The sequence below is a fragment of the Ranitomeya imitator genome, chromosome 8 (assembly GCF_032444005.1).
Source record: "Ranitomeya imitator isolate aRanImi1 chromosome 8, aRanImi1.pri, whole genome shotgun sequence".
Taxonomy (NCBI): domain Eukaryota; kingdom Metazoa; phylum Chordata; class Amphibia; order Anura; family Dendrobatidae; genus Ranitomeya; species Ranitomeya imitator.
This window is the reverse complement of record NC_091289.1, coordinates 190301882-190314767: the sequence shown is the minus strand read 5'-3', so window position 1 is coordinate 190314767 and position 12886 is coordinate 190301882. Positions and strand designations below refer to the sequence as shown.

The following is a 12886-nucleotide window of genomic DNA, read 5'->3' as shown; positions in this document are numbered from 1 at the left end:
GACAGCAGGCGGCTGGAATCTTGTGTTGGGCCCCCTAGTGGTGACAGCAGGTGGCTGGAATCTTGTGTTGGGCCCCCTAGTGGTGACAGCAGGTGGCTGGAATCTTGTATTGGGCCCCCTAGTGGTGACAGCAGGCGGCTGGAATCTTGTGTTGGGCCCCCTAGTGGTGAAGGCAGGCTGTGAGTGAGAGTAAGCCAAGAATCGGCGACCTTCGCACTCCAGCTGTTGTTAAATAACATCCCCCTAGCATTCACTTATGTTGGGAGTTGTGGTTGCACAGCAGTGGCAGTTTCTGGTGCTTGCACTGAGCCCTTCTCCGACGCTTCCGATGTAGCCATACATTGCGCTTGGTGACCGACTTCGCCGGCTTTTCATGTTCCTCCAGACTTCCACCAGAGCCGCCATTAACATCCTTGTGTTGTTCTTCTGCAGATTTCCAGGAAGAGAAGAGGCGTCAGTCGGGTACGAGCGGCTGTCTCCCTCCGAGGTGAGTCCCAATCATCAGCGATTACTTACTGACCCTACGACCACCGCTCCGTTGTCCTCCGCTTATTTCTTCTATTCTTATAGAACTTTTTGTAATTTTGGATCAGATGGCTTTCCTTAGTTTAGGAGAAATCATACTGCCTCAGTAATGGCGGCTGTGTGCGAGCGCCACAAGAGGCCACTTTGTCATATACACCTGTGCCGGTCTGTACCTCCCTCATATTGGGGCTTGTGGGGGGACGGTGATGTAGGGAGGGTCTCCTGGGATCATATACACTTGTGCCGGTCTGTACCTCCCTCATATTGGGGCTTGTGGGGGGCGGTGATGTAGGAGGGTCTCCTGGGATCAGATACACCTGTGCCGGTCTGTACCTCCCTCATATTGGGGCTTGTGGGGGACGGTGATGTAGGAGGGTCTCCTGGGATCAGATACACCTGTGCCGGTCTGTACCTCCCTCATATTGGGACTTGTGGGGGACGGTGATGTTGGAGGGTCTCCTGGGATCATATACACCTGTGCCGGTCTGTACCTCCCTCATATTGGGGCTTGTGGGGGGGCGGTGATGTAGGAGGGTCTCCTGGGATCATATACACTTGTGCCGGTCTGTACCTCCCTCATATTGGGACTTGTGGGGGACGGTGATGTTGGAGGGTCTCCTGGGATCATATACACCTGTGCCGGTCTGTACCTCCCTCATATTGGGGCTTGTGGGGGACGGTGATGTAGGAGGGTCTCCTGGGATCATATACACCTGTGCTGGTCTGTACCTTCCTCATATTGGGGCTTGTGGGGGACGGTGATGTAGGAGGGTCTCCTGGGATCAGATACACCTGTGCCGGTCTGTACCTCCCTCATATTGGGGCTTGTGGGGGGCGGTGATATAGGAGAATCTCCTGGGATCAGATACACCTGTGCCGGTCTGTACCTTCCTCATATTGGGGCTTGTGGGGGGCTGTGATGTAGGAGGGTCTCCTGGGATCATATACACCTGTGCCAGTCTGTACCTTCCTCATATTGGGACTTGTGGGGGACGGTGATGTAGGAGGGTCTCCTGGGATCATATACACATGTGCCGGTCTGTACCTTCCTCATATTGGGGCTTGTGGGGGGCGGTGATGTAGGAGGGTCTCCTGGGATCATATACACCTGTGCCGGTCTGTACCTCCCTCATATTGGGGCTTGTGGGGGGGCGGTGATGTAGGAGGGTCTCCTGGGATCATATACACCTGTGCCGGTCTGTACCTTCCTCATATTGGGGCTTGTGGGGGGGTGGTGATGTAGGAGGGTCTCCTGGGATCATATACACCTGTGCCGGTCTGTACCTCCCTCATATTGGGGCTTGTGGGGGACGGTGATGTAGGAGGGTCTCCTGGGATCATATACACATGTGCCGGTCTGTACCTTCCTCATATTGGGGCTTGTGGGGGGCGGTGATGTAGGAGGGTCTCCTGGGATCATATACACCTGTGCCGGTCTGTACCTCCCTCATATTGGGACTTGTGGGGGACGGTGATGTAGGAGGGTCTCCTGGGATCATATACACATGTGCCGGTCTGTACCTTCCTCATATTGGGGCTTGTGGGGGACGGTGATGTAGGAGGGTCTCCTGGGATCATATACACATGTGCCGGTCTGTACCTTCCTCATATTGGGGCTTGTGGGGGGGCGGTGATATAGGAGGGTCTCCTGGGATCATATACACCTGTGCTGGTCTGTACCTTCCTCATATTGGGGCTTGTAGGGGACGGTGATGTAGGAGGGTCTCCTGGGATCATATACACCTGTGTTGGTCTGTACCTCCCTCATATTGGGGCTTGTGGGGGGCGGTGATGTAGGAGGGTCTCCTGGGATCATATACACCTGTGCCGGTCTGTACCTTCCTCATATTGGGGCTTGTGGGGGACGGTGATGTAGGAGGGTCTCCTGGGATCATATACACCTGTGCTGGTCTGTACCTCCCTCATATTGGGGCTTGTGGGGGGCGGTGATATAGGAGAATCTCCTGGGATCATATACACCTGTGCCGGTCTGTACCTTCGTCATATTGGGGCTTGTGGGGGACGGTGATGTAGGAGGGTCTCCTGGGATCATATACACCTGTGCCGGTCTGTACCTCCCTCATATTGGGGCTTGTGGGGGGGCGGTGATGTAGGAGGGTCTCCTGGGATCATATACACCTGTGCCGGTCTGTACCTTCCTCATATTGGGGCTTGTGGGGGACGGTGATGTAGGAGGGTCTCCTGGGATCATATACACCTGTGCCGGTCTGTACCTTCCTCATATTGGGGCTTGTGGGGGACGGTGATGTAGGAGGGTCTCCTGGGATCATATACACCTGTGCTGGTCTGTACCTTCCTCATATTGGGGCTTGTGGGGGGACGGTGATGTAGGAGGGTCTCCTGGGATCATATACACCTGTGCCGGTCTGTACCTCCCTCATATTGGGGCTTGTGGGGGACGGTGATGTAGGAGGGTCTCCTGGGATCATATACACCTGTGCCGGTCTGTACCTCCCTCATATTGGGGCTTGTGGGGGGGCGGTGATATAGGAGGGTCTCCTGGGATCATATACACATGTGCCGGTCTGTACCTTCCTCATATTGGGGCTTGTGGGGGGACGGTGATGTTGGAGGGTCTCCTGGGATCATATACACCTGTGCCGGTCTGTACCTCCCTCATATTGGGGCTTGTGGGGGGCGGTGATATAGGAGAATCTCCTGGGATCATATACACCTGTGCCGGTCTGTACCTTCCTCATATTGGGGCTTGTGGGGGGACGGTGATGTAGGAGAATCTCCTGGGATCATATACACCTGTGCCGGTCTGTACCTTCCTCATATTGGGGCTTGTGGGGGACGGTGATGTAGGAGGGTCTCCTGGGATCATATACACCTGTGCCGGTCTGTACCTTCCTCATATTGGGGCTTGTGGGGGACGGTGATGTAGGAGGGTCTCCTGGGATCATATACACCTGTGCTGGTCTGTACCTCCCTCATATTGGGGCTTGTGGGGGGCGGTGATATAGGAGAATCTCCTGGGATCATATACACCTGTGCCGGTCTGTACCTTCGTCATATTGGGGCTTGTGGGGGACGGTGATGTAGGAGGGTCTCCTGGGATCATATACACCTGTGCCGGTCTGTACCTCCCTCATATTGGGGCTTGTGGGGGGGCGGTGATGTAGGAGGGTCTCCTGGGATCATATACACCTGTGCCGGTCTGTACCTTCCTCATATTGGGGCTTGTGGGGGACGGTGATGTAGGAGGGTCTCCTGGGATCATATACACCTGTGCCGGTCTGTACCTTCCTCATATTGGGGCTTGTGGGGGACGGTGATGTAGGAGGGTCTCCTGGGATCATATACACCTGTGCTGGTCTGTACCTTCCTCATATTGGGGCTTGTGGGGGGACGGTGATGTAGGAGGGTCTCCTGGGATCATATACACCTGTGCCGGTCTGTACCTCCCTCATATTGGGGCTTGTGGGGGACGGTGATGTAGGAGGGTCTCCTGGGATCATATACACCTGTGCCGGTCTGTACCTCCCTCATATTGGGGCTTGTGGGGGGGCGGTGATATAGGAGGGTCTCCTGGGATCATATACACATGTGCCGGTCTGTACCTTCCTCATATTGGGGCTTGTGGGGGGACGGTGATGTTGGAGGGTCTCCTGGGATCATATACACCTGTGCCGGTCTGTACCTCCCTCATATTGGGGCTTGTGGGGGGCGGTGATATAGGAGAATCTCCTGGGATCATATACACCTGTGCTGGTCTGTACCTTCCTCATATTGGGGCTTGTGGGGGGACGGTGATGTAGGAGAATCTCCTGGGATCATATACACCTGTGCCGGTCTGTACCTTCCTCATATTGGGGCTTGTGGGGGGACGGTGATGTTGGAGGGTCTCCTGGGATCATATACACCTGTGCCGGTCTGTACCTTCCTCATATTGGGGCTTGTGGGGGACGGTGATGTAGGAGGGTCTCCTGGGATCATATACACCTGTGCCGGTCTGTACCTTCCTCATATTGGGGCTTGTGGGGGGACGGTGATGTAGGAGGGTCTCCTGGGATCATATACACCTGTGCCGGTCTGTACCTTCCTCATATTGGGGCTTGTGGGGGGACGGTGATGTAGGAGAATCTCCTGGGATCATATACACCTGTGCCGGTCTGTACCTTCCTCATATTGGGGCTTGTGGGGGGGCGGTGATGTAGGAGGGTCTCCTGGGATCATATACACCTGTGCCGGTCTGTACCTCCCTCATATTGGGGCTTGTGGGGGACGGTGATGTAGGAGGGTCTCCTGGGATCATATACACCTGTGCCGGTCTGTACCTCCCTCATATTGGGGCTTGTGGGGGGACGGTGATGTTGGAGGGTCTCCTGGGATCATATACACCTGTGCCGGTCTGTACCTCCCTCATATTGGGGCTTGTGGGGGGACGGTGATGTAGGAGGGTCTCCTGGGATCAGATACACCTGTGCCGGTCTGTACCTTCCTCATATTGGGGCTTGTGGGGGGGCGGTGATGTAGGAGGGTCTCCTGGGAGTCATACAACCGTATGCGAGTTGCAGGATAGACAAACGTTTTGAACAGACCCCTCCATCCACAGCAGTGCCCCCTTGGGTTGCTCCAGACATGATAATAGGACGATGCTTGGATTTGCAGTCTGTGAGGCTTTGTATTATTGCAGCACCGAGACCCGATCCTGCCTAGGTCTGAGGACATAAAGAAATGGGCAGCGTGGCCTCTTGTCTAGGCAGACTTTCCATCCAGGAGTGGGAGGAAGTGAGTGATGGTAATCGGAGCAGATTCCTTCTTCATCCGTGCAGTCATGCATCACCTGGACCACTAGAGGGCAGTGCAGGCTGATGTGTCCCTCTCTGTAGGGCTCACTCACAGATCGTCTGACCTTCCTCGTGTAGTAGTTTTTACCCTCGGACATGTGGCCCGGTCTGCACTGCTGGATGGTGCAGACTGGATGCCTCTACATTGCAGCCACATAACATTGGACGCGCTGCCACCCGGTGGATGTTCTGGTTATGACCGTTGTAGAAGGATCTGTGGGGTGAGAAGCGTCTGCCGCAGATTCTCCCCCAACCCGAGAAATGCATCATTGATGAATTGAGAAGCAGTCGGGTGCTGGTCTTCCTTTGTCCTTTGGGAACAATTTTTTTTCTTAAATTCCTATATTTTGGGGTAAAAATCATTTTTACAATTGAGTTTCATTAAACATTTTTCATCGTTTTCTTTCTCACCTCTGTGTTGCTCAGTGTATTGCTGGCTGTAGAGCGAGTAATGTGAGAATCAGTCAGTGAGCTCGCTATGACAGTCTCACAGGGATTCTCTAACTTTTTTTTTTCTCCGAGCTCCTCTACGCTGCCTTTTATCCACAGACCAAAATATTTAACTAAACCGATTTGGCAAAATTATTTTAGCTTCAAATACATGTTTTAAATAATAAAAAATAAAAAAATGTGTGTATATATATATATATATATATATATATATATATATATATATATATATATATATATATATATATATATATAATATTTGACCACCCCTTTTATGCCATGGCTTTATACTCTTGACATCATGGCTCACCGGGACGGGTTTCGGGGGCTTTGTTAGGCACCCAGTTGCCATGACAACCCATTGGTGCACTCACGCTGCGGATTTGGGTGACCCTGTGCCCCATTAACCATCCAGATGCTGCAGTTGCTATTGACTCCAGATTTAAGGGTTAAACTGGATTCCCTCCAGTCCCAGCTGTGTCCGAGCTGTGGATCCCCGCACACATTGCCTCTGCTCGCTGACGTGTCATTACCTCTGGGTGCAGGACGACATCGCGGCACTGCACAATCCCAAGCTGTAATACGACAGCCGGAAACCTCTGCGGGGCCGCAATATCGCTTCATGATCCCGTGGATTCACATGGTGGATTTTCCCTTTTAAATCTGCATTAACCCAGCATAAAACTGGTGAGTCCCTGCTCTGCTGTGCGCAGCAGAGCGTCTGTCCCTGCAGGGACTTATGTGCCTCCGTGCAGGAGGACGTGACACAGGAGGAAAAGTCATGGGATTCATGACAGCGGAGTGACACCCCTACAGGTGGTGTAATGGACCCCATGAGGCTGGGGCGGCACAGATCGCTGTATGCTGCGGTTACATGGCGGTGCGATCCTGGAGGTTGCACCGCACCGTACAAGTCACAAATTCAGAAGTGGATTTTTTTGTGATTTCCTTGTCGTGACCGTGACGCCCTGGGGGCCCATCCACCTGTATTACTCTGCAATTTAGAGCAGCAGGATTTATGTCTCAGGAATAGTTACCTTACAGCTGCAGCCGAAGCCTTATGTTTGTGATGTAATGCTGGCACTTGTAGTTTCTCAGTGGCAGAAGTATACATGGCGTCCATACCAAGGATAAATCACTGCACAACTTATATATACAGTAACATCTCGGTTCATGCAGCTGTTTTCCTTTTTGCAATGTGCACATTGTTGATTCAGTCTGAAGATGGCCGCTTTACTTTTTGCCCCCTTTGGCATTTTCTCGGCAGCTTCTTCAGGTTGTCACCTGGAATGGCATCCAATGAACAAGCCGCCTTCGTCCAGACGTCATTTGTAGAATCACCGGCCTTCAGGTAGTATTTACGGCCAGCAGTTGGGTTTTGCAGCGGCAGTTTTGCTACACAGCTCCAAGCATTGCTGAGCCTATTCTACATCTGTCCTAAGCCAGAATATGGCAAGAAGCAGGCAACTAAGTAAAGAGAAACCACAGTCCATCATTACTGTAAGAAATGAAGGTCAGTCATTCTGGAAAGTTACTAGAACCTTGAAGGTCTATCCTCAAGTGCAGTCGTCAAAACCATTAATTGCTATGATTAAACTGGCTCTTATGAGGAGTGTCCCAGGAAAGGAAGACTAATAATGGCCTCTGCTGCAGAGGATAAGTTCATCAGATTTACCGGCCCCAGGAACCACAAACTGTTGTCACCTCAGATAACGTCCCTCATAAACGATGCACAGACATCAAGTAGTAGACACATCTGTGCATCATCTGTCTAGTGGAAACTGTGATAAGCGGCCTATATGATCGAATTGTCACAAAGAAGAGATGTGTCTGGACCGAGCAACACAAGGAGCGACCATTAGATCAGTGGAAATCTGTACTCTGGTCTCATGAGTAAAAATGAGATTATTGGTACCGACCTCCATGTCTGTGTGAGACGCTGAAAAGGTGATGAGATTTTTCTCCATGTGTGATGCCCACCGTGACGTATGGAGGGAAGGTGTGATGGTCGGGGGCTTACTGTGGCCGATTTATTCCAGATTCTGGGCACATTACCCATCATGGCAACTTCAGTGTTCTGCATGGACCGTGGACAGCTCTGAGCTGCACTTAGTGCGGCCGTCTTCTGTGATGCATCAGGTCAATGACCTAGAAGCTTTTCTTCCTTCGTGGTTTTGCTGCCTTCAGTCTGTGTGATTACTTACGGCGACTGATTCTGTGCATGTGCCGATCACCGCAGATCTGCTCTATGACCCTTGCTGTTTTCCCACATTTGCAGGTAATTGCCGGCCTCCAGGTAAGCCTCGTCTAGACCTTACCTCAGCGGCAGCATTCAGGGGTGATGACGGGTCTGTGTTCACTGCGGTTACTGCAAGTGATGGAGGTTTCCTTTGTTTTTCCAGCTCTGTGGCTCCCCCTGCAGGAGGCTTATATCATGTCACCATTGTGTTTACTCCATGAAGGCTGCATTCTATATTTTGTCCACTAGGTGGAGACCTTGTCCTGTTCTTTGCTTTTGTGGCTCTGAAAGTTTTCAACTTATTGTCATGGCATCTCCTGAACTATGAAATCCGGTAATTGGTCACATGACCTGCCGTCACTTTTTGAGTTTTGCAAGTTAAGCTGGAAATAATTAATTTATCTGTTCAGGGTTTTTTTTTATCCAGATATATAAATCTTTCTTGAACTGTTCAAGAAATGCTGAATTCCAGTAATTCTTGTGTCTGCAGGAGATCTTTGCTGAATTCTGATATTTGGTTCAGTTCGCTGAATCAACAGAGATCTTATTGTTAAGAATTGAAAGACAATGGAAAATTTTCCCTAATGTGTCCCCATGTCTGACCCCAAGCTATAGTGTCCGGGGCAATGGTCACAGCGGCTTACTGCCCCACTGCAGGTCCTCGCCTATAAATTAGGGGAAGCGCTGGGTTGTGACCACCGTGTCTGATGGAACGCGCTCACCAACTGGTCTTGCGTTTGTTTTAACGGACGTGTGAAATTCTACAAGATCTATTAGTTTTTCCTCTCCACCATCTCAGATGTTTTATAGGTTTGCAAGTTCCAAGACTTTGTGCGTTCTCAGGTCATCTCCTGTCTGAGCCGAGACACCGCGGACTTCACTGAACTTTCAAGGGGTCATTCCCATCTTTACAGATGGATTTTGTTGGATAAAGCTGGTAAATACAAGCAGTCTTACTGCTTGTTAAAGTTTTCAGCTTTTTTGAGATAGTAATGCTTTTTATTTACAGCTCGTTGCCATGGAGACCGACCACTGCTGCTAGCCAGCAGAACATGCGCTGTGCTTGCAAGCTTTATCTCCATTGATCTTGTAAGCAGCGATTTGCAGTTGGCAGGATTTCTGTAGCGCGCTATTACCTACCAATCAGTACGGTGCTTACAAGCTACGCAGCAGTGGTCGGTCTCCTAGGCAACACGCTGTAAACAAGTGTTAGTAAAATGTGCATCTGTTCTTCAAATAGTAAAACCGTTATAAACAACAATGTGTGTTTATGAAGATTGGAATAACCCTTTAAGGAGGCGTCTAAGACAAGGATAAGTTTTTGGACCTGTCAGATTTACTTTTTGTTTTAGCTTCTCGCCACTGAAGATTGTATAGCTTGCGGTCAGTGAATGGAGGCATGCAACTGTAGCAAACATCCAGCTGTTTGATGTATCGCGTCGTCTTCAGCCTTAGTATTGGCGGGTTGCAGGGGATATGCCAGTGTTTTGATCGGAGGGGGCTGCCGTAGATCCTGAGAATATTGGGGCTGCTGTGCCACCTTCTGGGAACTGCAGCTGCCCCCTCTCCCGCACAGTGGGGGGTGGTCTGAGCACCACTATGTTGGGAGCGATGCAGCCACGTCCGTGCTGTGACCCCTGTTACGATGGGTGTGGGGATGGCGACCAATCCTGTACATAAAGTCGCCATATACCATCACTTTATGAAATGGGAATACCAGGATTAAAAGTCCTGGTGCTTGGAAGGGAGGACACAAAAAGATCACAAGTGTGACCACTGACTGTGTCCTTAAGGGGCTACAGACTGATCCCCCTGGAGCTGAGGGTTTGCTGCACTTGTGTGTAGTCGGGGCTATCCTCTGCACTTCAGACATTTACCTGCACTGACACATTGTTGCAAATTACGAGGACGGGAGAGAGACGTGATGCTGGCGTGTATCTGCCCAGAGTTCTCACGGGTGACACAGATGAACAGCTATCTTGGGGTGATTATCGGCGGTGTGTGAGTATGAGTGGTGGTGTGTGTCGCGGTGGGTTGTGGCGGTGTGTGTATGGTGCAGTATGAGTGGGTGTGTGTGTAGCGGTGTGAGTATGAGTGGTGGTGTGAGTGCGTACGAGTAGTGTGTGTATGTGGGGCGGTGTGTGTGGCGCACTGAGTGGTGTGTGGGGCAGTGTGTGTGCGCAGTATGAGTGGTGGTGTCACTGTGTGTGGGGGGGCAGTGTGTGTGTGTGGGGGGGGGGGGGGGCAGTGTGTGTGTGTGTGTGTGTGTGTGTGTGTGTGTGGCTGAAGTGCGTCTGCTGCTCGGGTAACGCGACACCGGCATGATGCAATGTAGGTCACGGTGAGGAAAGCTTCACACCTGTGTCGTCAGCCGGCTTCTCGCACCGGAGTTGTCGGACTTTGCTCGGTGCATGTGATGTCCTGGGCCGGAGCAGAGAGTCCTACTCCATGCTGGAATCCTCGGTCATTGTGGCAGGAGGCCGGGGAGCTGACCGTCCTCCTCTGTGAGTGCAGTCACTTCTATGAGAAGTTGCTGTGCGTGTTATATAGAGGGCTGGCAGTGGTAGTGACGCAGGTCTCCAGAATCCCCCCTTACTGAGGCCCCTCTTCGTGTGTGTATATATGTCCCCCCTTACTGAGGCCCCTCTTCGTGTGTGTATATATGTCCCCACTTACTGAGGCCTCTCTTCGTGTGTGTGTGTGTATATATGTCCCCCCTTACTGAGGCCCCTCTTCGTGTGTATATATGTCCCCCCTTACTGAGGCCCCTCTTCGTGTGTATATATGTCCCCCCTTACTGAGGCCCCTCTTCGTGTGTATATATGTCCCCACTTACTGAGGCCTCTCTTCGTGTGTGTGTATATATGTCCCCCCTTACTGAGGCCTCTCTTCGTGTGTGTGTATATATGTCCCCCCTTACTGAGGCCTCTCTTCGTGTGTGTGTATATATGTCCCCCCTTACTGAGGCCTCTCTTCGTGTGTGTGTATATATGTCCCCCCTTACTGAGGCCCCTCTTCGTGTGTATATATGTCCCCCCTTACTGAGGCTCCTCTTCGTGTGTGTATATATGTCCCCACTTACTGAGGCCTCTCTTCGTGTGTGTATATATGTCCCCCCTTCGTGTGTGTGTGTGTGTGTATATATGTCCCCCCTTACTGAGGCTCCTCTTCGTGTGTGTATATATGTCCCCCCTTACTGAGGCCCCTCTTCGTGTGTGTATATATGTCCCCCCTTACTGAGGCCTCTCTTCGTGTGTGTGTATATATGTCCCCCCTTCGTGTGTGTGTGTGTGTATATATGTCCCCCCTTACTGAGGCCCCTCTTCGTGTGTGTATATATGTCCCCCCTTACTGAGGCCCCTCTTCGTGTGTGTGTGTATATATATATATATGTCCCCCCTTACTGAGGCCCCTCTTCGTGTGTGTATATATGTCCCCCCTTACTGAGGCCCCTCTTCGTGTGTGTATATATGTCCCCCCTTCGTGTGTGTATATATGTCCCCCCTTACTGAGGCCCCTCTTCGTGTGTGTGTGTATATATATATATGTCCCCCCTTACTGAGGCCCCTCTTCGTGTGTGTATATATGTCCCCCCTTACTGAGGCCCCTCTTCGTGTGTGTATATATGTCCCCCCTTCGTGTGTGTATATATGTCCCCCCTTACTGAGGCCCCTCTTCGTGTGTGTGTGTATATATATATATGTCCCCCCTTACTGAGGCCCCTCTTCGTGTGTGTATATATGTCCCCCCTTACTGAGGCCCCTCTTCGTGTGTGTATATATGTCCCCCCTTCGTGTGTGTATATATGTCCCCCCTTACTGAGGCCCCTCTTCGTGTGTGTATATATGTCCCCCCTTCGTGTGTGTATATATATGTCCCCACTTACTGAGGCCCCTCTTCGTGTGTGTATATATGTCCCCCCTTACTGAGGCCCCTCTTCGTGTGTGTATATATGTCCCCCCTTACTGAGGCTCCTCTTCGTGTGTGTGTATATATGTCCCCCCTTCGTGTGTGTATATATGTCCCCCCTTACTGAGGCCCCTCTTCGTGTGTGTATATATGTCCCCCCTTACTGAGGCCCCTCTTCGTGTGTGTATATATGTCCCCCCTTCGTGTGTGTATATATGTCCCCCCTTACTGAGGCCCCTCTTCGTGTGTGTATATATGTCCCCCCTTCGTGTGTGTATATATGTCCCCCCTTACTGAGGCCCCTCTTCGTGTGTGTATATATGTCCCCCCTTCGTGTGTGTATATATGTCCCCCCTTACTGAGGCCCCTCTACGTGTGTGTATATATATGTCCCCCCTTACTGAGGCCCCTCTTCGTGTGTGTGTGTGTGTGTATATATGTCCCCCCTTCGTGTGTGTATATGTCCCCCCTTACTGAGGCCCCTCTTCGTGTGTGTATATATGTCCCCCCTTACTGAGGCCCCTCTTCGTGTGTGTATATATATGTCCCCCCTTACTGAGGCCCCTCTTCGTGTGTGTATATATGTCCCCCCTTCGTGTGTGTGTGTGTATATATGTCCCCCCTTACTGAGGCCCCTCTTCGTGTGTGTATATATGTCCCCCCTTACTGAGGCTCCTCTTCGTGTTTGTATATATGTCCCCCCTTCGTGTGTATGTGTGTATATGTCCCCCCTTACTGAGGCCCCTCTTCGTGTGTGTATATACAGTGGGGCAAAAAAGTATTTAGTCAGTCAGCAATAGTGCAAGTTCCACCACTTAAAAAGATGAGAGGCGTCTGTAATTTACATCATAGGTAGACCTCAACTATGGGAGACAAACTGAGAAAAAAAAATCCAGAAAATCACATTGTCTGTTTTTTTAACATTTTTTTTGCATATTATGGTGGAAAA

At 51.1% G+C, this 12886-nt stretch overlaps 1 protein-coding gene across 2 annotated transcripts in view; it reads left to right on the top strand.

Moving 5' to 3' along the window:
- The window catches only part of GNG12 (G protein subunit gamma 12), a 78193-nt gene that overhangs the window by 34589 nt on the left and 30718 nt on the right, over nt 1-12886 (top strand). For both annotated transcript variants that reach the window (XM_069738236.1, XM_069738237.1), the window contains exon 2: nt 433-487. The gene's annotated coding sequence lies outside the window, so the exon portion shown is untranslated. The remainder of the gene's footprint in view (nt 1-432; nt 488-12886) is intronic.